We start from the raw sequence: 6005 nt of genomic DNA on the forward strand, positions 1-6005 counted from the left end.
CGGTATGTAGTGTATGCGCTGTGGCTCGTCCTCATTCTCTCCTACCTTTTCGATGAAACCACGGTTTTCCTGCTCTTTAATTATGTCGCCATAGATTTTAAATAAGTTTGGTTCCTGATTTAAGCGGTTAACGACTCTATGGGTCCTTGCTCTTGCGATCATCTCGTTTGTCGGTAATTCAGGGCATTCTTCAACCCAGGGAAGTTTTGCCACGTACTTTCCATCCTCATATGTTATCGATGTTGATGAAAATTGTTTGATGTTCTGTTTCTCCGTGTTAAGTTTGTTGTTTTCTTGTATACCAAGGGACTCCAATTTCCAAAACCTCTCAATATCATAGTCCTCTTTTGTGTGACTAGATAATATATGCATCATTTGTGAATTGCGTTGTCCTCTGGTACATGTAAGCGGTCCAGATAACAAATATCCTATGTTCGAGCTCATCGCTGTCGGTCCGTCGCCTCGAACGATATCATCCTTGATCACATCCCAGTAGTGGTCTTCTCCAATGAGCAAAGAGATTTCGAAGCTATTATCCTCTGATAACGGGTGGGCTAGTTTTAGTCCCTTCAAATAATGTAGTTGCTGTGAAATGTACCTGCGATTATTCTGGATCGGCGCTGCTATGGTAGGTACAATCAATACCTGTAAAGGCATTTTCTCTCCTGAGTCTGCTTCTAAGTACACTGTGGCTTTATTCATGTGGCGAACATTCTTGTCTGAATTTCCAAAGGCGGATATGTTGAGGGTTTCCTTTCCGTCTGGCTTGACGTTCAACTTGTCGGCTATTTCCTGCGTCATAATATGGGTCAATATCCCTAATGCGCCTCAAATTGAGGAACACAAAATGTGTGTGTAAACAAACTATCTCTGTGTAGTGATATTGGACATGTTTCTATTTTTAACAAGTGACTGAGCTTAACCATTTGTGTTGATTTTGAAAGTAGAGGACCATAGAATAAATGTGTAAAAACTATGGAGTTATTAAATGTATTCAAAGTATTAGATTTTCAAAGAATTTTTTATGTGAAAAAAGGGATTTTTTACCAGGAAGAGCCGCATCACGAAAGGACTTTCGGGGTATGCTAATTTACGGAAAAATGAATCACACTTCGTACCCCAAAAATTTAACCACATCTGTGAAAATGTCTCAGCTTCGAAACGAGCCATCATACATATCCAAGTTTACGATATGGACTGAGCTACAGAAGAAAACGTTACCATTACCGCCTATGGAGAAACAATTGCGCATATTGCCCCAATTTATAAGACTGTATATTTGAAGTTGTCAGACTAATTTATGAATGATTGCATCTTGTACACCAGAGAAAATTGTGAAAATGAAGGTTAGTTGTCTTTAATAAATACCTAGCCATCACAGCTGGTTTTAGATTAACATTATTTATAAAGATCGGCAACAATTTTTGAAATGTATTACTGGCACGGGGCTGGAGCACTTCTTTTAGGCACAATAAAAACTGTGTTAACATCAAACGCTGGCACATTTTATTGACATGAAAAAGGGACTAACTTCTTTTGGAAAGATTTAATATTGTTAAATTGTAAGTCAACATGACACACTAAAAACATTGTTATGTCATTATCATTCCAGTCTACACATGCTACAGGAATAGCTGATAATCAAGGGAAATAACACACTTCGGACGAATATAATTTGATAGTGATACATTGTTTTACACCAATAATTTGACCATTAATTAGCAGCTGGTCACTAAAACATGCAATTAAACAGACAAACATATTTTAAGAAAAGCACAAATTGCTATATATTTTAATGCACAGTAACAAATCACAAGATAGTGTCTTTTCTCAGTGAAAAAGGGGGAGGGTCAAATCTTAAAACAAAGTGCTCCACCTATTCTGCTATAAAGCTACTAATGATTGCTCCTCATAAAAAAGGTTAAAATGAAGGTTGTGAAGCCACAAGAGAGGAGAATCTCTTTATTTGTGATAAAACTTTCAAGGATTTGATTTTCCCCTCTCAATTATACAGTTTGTATTTAAATGAAATGATAAGACAACCTGAATAAATTTTTTGTCTTATTTTAGTTTCAGACATATCATTCCAGTTTAACCTGAGACGGCAAATAAGAGGTTTTAAAAAGTTCTGAATTACTGGTAAGCATTTTGTTTTATTAGGCAAGCTCTAAATTGTTTATTTATGGTTTTTATGCAATTGAAATTACAGTCAGGGGGATGAAAATATGCTGATAGGAAAACTGTTGCTATGGTCTTGGTATTATATAAAATGCTTAGTAACTGATCTTTTCGACTCGACATTTTGACTTTAACCCTGAGGCAACTGTTCGTTGTGTAACACTGCAAACTGTGCTTAGCATTATTTTTATCAGTCGCTATTTAATGACATCATAATACGTGTGATGTCATAATGTTTACTTAAAAGCTTATGGGCATTTCTCACTAAAAAAGGGTTTTCACTGCAATACATTCGAAAAAATCTTTTTATTTAAATAGAATTATGTGAAAGGTCAAGTTTTGAAAATTTGCACTTCATTGCGCTTTAATTATATGATAAATATGACATTCACACCATTTTAGAGTGGTTTTTCAGGTAGAAATTACCAGATTTCCAGTGGCAAAAATTATTAAGTATTTTTTAGAGTTTTTGGATGAAATCTACATTTTTGCATAATTTCTCAGTCAAAATGCACTTTTAGACATCAGAAATTTTATTAAATGCTTGAACAGGGTCTTTATATTGTAATTAAAGGTTATCATTAGATATTTTATCTATATTGCGACTTGAGAAGGTATACTGGAAGAAATAAATATTATACTTACACATTGTACTCAAAATTAATGAATATAGGGATAAAAGGATCATTGCCTTATAGTGCTGAAACAACTTTATTTTCTATCAGAAATGGACAAAAACTCACAGTTTTATTCAGAAAGTCATACCAATGAAGATTACACAGGACTATTGGGAAAAATCATATCCCTAATGCGCCTCAAATTGAGGAACACAAAATGTGTGTGTAAACAAAAAATCTCTGTGTAGTGATATTGGACATGTTTCTATTTTTAACAATTGACTGAGCTTAACCATTTGTGTTGATTTTGAAAGTAGAGGACCATAGAATAAATGTGTAAAAACTATTGAGTTATTAAATGTTTTCAAAGTATTAAATTTCCAAAGAATTTTTTATGTGAAAAAAGGGATTTTTTACCAGGAAGAGCCGCATCACGAAAGGACTTTCGGGGTATGCTAATTTACGGAAAAATGAATCACACTTTGTACCCCAAAAATTTAACCACATCTGTGAAAATGTCTCAGCTTCGAAACGAGACATCATACATATCCAAGTTTACGATATGGACTGAGCTACAGAAGAAAACGTTACCATTACCGCCTATGGAGAAACAATTGCGCATATTGCCCCAATTTATAAGACTGTATATTTGAAGTTGTCAGACTAATTTATGAATGATTGCATCTTGTACACCAGAGAAAATTGTGAAAATGAAGGTTAGTTGTTTTTAATAAATACCTAGCCATCACAGCTGGTTTTAGATTAACATTATTTATAAAGATCGGCAACAATTTTTGAAATGTATTACTGGCACGGGGCTGGAGCACTTCTTTTAGGCACAATAAAAACTGTGTTAACATCAGACGCTGGCACATGTTATTGACATGAAAAAGGGACTAACTTCTTTTGGAAAGATTTAATATTGTTAAATTGTAAGTCAACATGACACACTAAAGAAATTGTTATGTCATTATCATTCCAGTCTACACATGCTACAGGAATAGCTGATAATCAAGGGAAATAACACACTTCGGACGAATATAATTTGTTAGTGATACATTGTTTTACATCAATAATTTGACCATTAATTAGCAGCTGGTCACTAAAACATGCAATTAAACAGACAAACATATTTAAAGAAAAGCACAAATTGCTATATATTTTAATGCACAGTAACAAATCACAAGATAGTGTCTTTTCTCAGTGAAAAAGGGGGCATAGCCAGAAATTAGTAGTACTTTTGCTAATTAATATTCATAATATGTAAATGAGAATTGTACCACGTGATAATAGTTTGAAGTGGACTGGCTTGATATCATTAAAATCTTTAAAACACGGATATTATAAGTTGCCCGTCACAGAGTCCTTGTTTATAATCACTCTGATATTTCCGTAAAGTTGTCAGGCGGTCAAAATCAAAACAATGAACGCGAATTTAGTGAATTTTTCGTGTTTTCGTGAATTTATTCTTCTTGAAATAGAGGCATTTTAATTTTACGTGGGAACCTAGAGTTCAACGACTACACATACAAAGTTTGGACTTGCTTATTCTTTGGACATTCAAGTTTCAAGTTTCACCCCGGCAACCTGTATTTCTAATGACCATGTTAGCCAATTTTCAACACGAAGTTTGCAAATTTGACGTTTCAGCCATTTTAGCCTGTATTTTATACTGCAATGTTAAAAGCTTCTCGCTTCGATTTTTTAAATAGCTCAGGAACCTTGTTTTTTGCAACGACAGTCATTATATTTCGTTTAAATGGTGTATATTGTTGTGTACATTTATTTTCTGCCTCGGCAACCTGTCTATCACTTAAATCAAAGTTAAAACAGACATTTTTTCAAAATTCCCTATCATTTCAATATAATTTCCGTGACCCGTATCTGATTTCTTTAGTATAATGTTCAAATAAGCAAAGTGGCGTTGATTTCTGGATATGGAGGGTCAAATCTAAAAACAAAGTGCTTCACCTATTCTGCTATTAAGCTACTACTGATTGCTCCTCATAAAAAAGGTTAAAATGAAGGTTGTGAAGCCACAAGAGAGAAGAATCTCTTTATTTGTGATAAAACTTTCAAGGATTTGATTTTTCCCTCTCAATTATACAGTTTGTATTTAAATGAAATGATAAGACAACCTGAGTAAATTTTTTGTCTTATTTTAGTTTCAGACATATCATTCCAGTTTAACCTGAGACGGCAAATAAGAGGTTTTAAAAAGTTCTGAATTACTGGTAAGCATTTTGTTTTATTAGGCAAGCTCTAAATTTTTATTTATGGTTTTTATGCAATTGAAATTACAGTCAGGGTGATGAAAATATGCTGATAGGAAAACTGTGGCTATGGTCTTGATATTATATAAAAATGCTTAGTAACTGATCTTTTCGACTCGACATTTTGACTTTAACCCTGAGGCAACTGTTCGTTATGTAACAATGCAAACTGTGCTTAGCATTATTTTTATCAGTCGCTATTTAATGACATCATAATACGTGTGATGTCATAATGTTTACTTAAAAGCTTATGGGCATTTCTCTCTGAAAAAGGGTTTTCACTGCAATACATTCGAAAAAACCTTTTTATTTAAATAGAATTATGTGAAAGGTCAAGTTTTGAAAATTTGCACTTCATTGCGCTTTAATTATATGATAAATATGACATTCACACCATTTTAGAGTGGTTTTTCAGGTAGAAATTACCAGATTTCCAGTGGCAAAAATTTATTAAGTATTTTTTAGAGTTTTGGATGAAATCTACATTTTTGCATAATATCTCAGTCAAAATGCACTTTTAGACATCAGAAATTGTATTAAATGCTTGAACAGGGTCTTTATATTGTAATTAAAGGTTATCATTAGATATTTTATCTATATTGCGACTTGTGAAGGTATACTGGAAGAAATCAATATTATACTTACACATTGTACTCAAAATTAATGAATATAGGGATAAAAGGATCATTGCCTTATAGTGCTGAAACATCTTTATTTTCTTTCGGAAATGGACAAAAACTCACAGTTTTATTCTGAAAGTCATACCGATGAAGATTACACAGGAATATTGGGAAAAATCAGAACTATGGATTTCAATATATATTGGGTCAATATCCCTAATGCGCCTCAAATTGAGGAACACAAAATGTGTGTGTAAACAAAAAATCTTTGTGTAGTGATATTGGACATGTTTCTATTTTTAACAAGTGACTGAGCT

The 6005-nt window shown here is 33.3% G+C and overlaps 1 long non-coding RNA gene across 1 annotated transcript; it reads left to right on the forward strand.

Moving 5' to 3' along the window:
* Nucleotides 1-683: 683 nt before the first annotated feature.
* Nucleotides 684-2979, forward strand: LOC127700349 (uncharacterized). Its single transcript, XR_007981555.1, has 3 exons — nucleotides 684-1346; nucleotides 2071-2139; nucleotides 2904-2979. It is a non-coding gene; the product is annotated as an uncharacterized LOC127700349 (long non-coding RNA).
* Nucleotides 2980-6005: the final 3026 nt, after the last annotated feature.

Source organism: Mytilus californianus, unplaced genomic scaffold (assembly GCF_021869535.1).
Source record: "Mytilus californianus isolate M0D057914Y unplaced genomic scaffold, xbMytCali1.0.p SCAF_5, whole genome shotgun sequence".
NCBI lineage: Eukaryota > Metazoa > Mollusca > Bivalvia > Mytilida > Mytilidae > Mytilus > Mytilus californianus.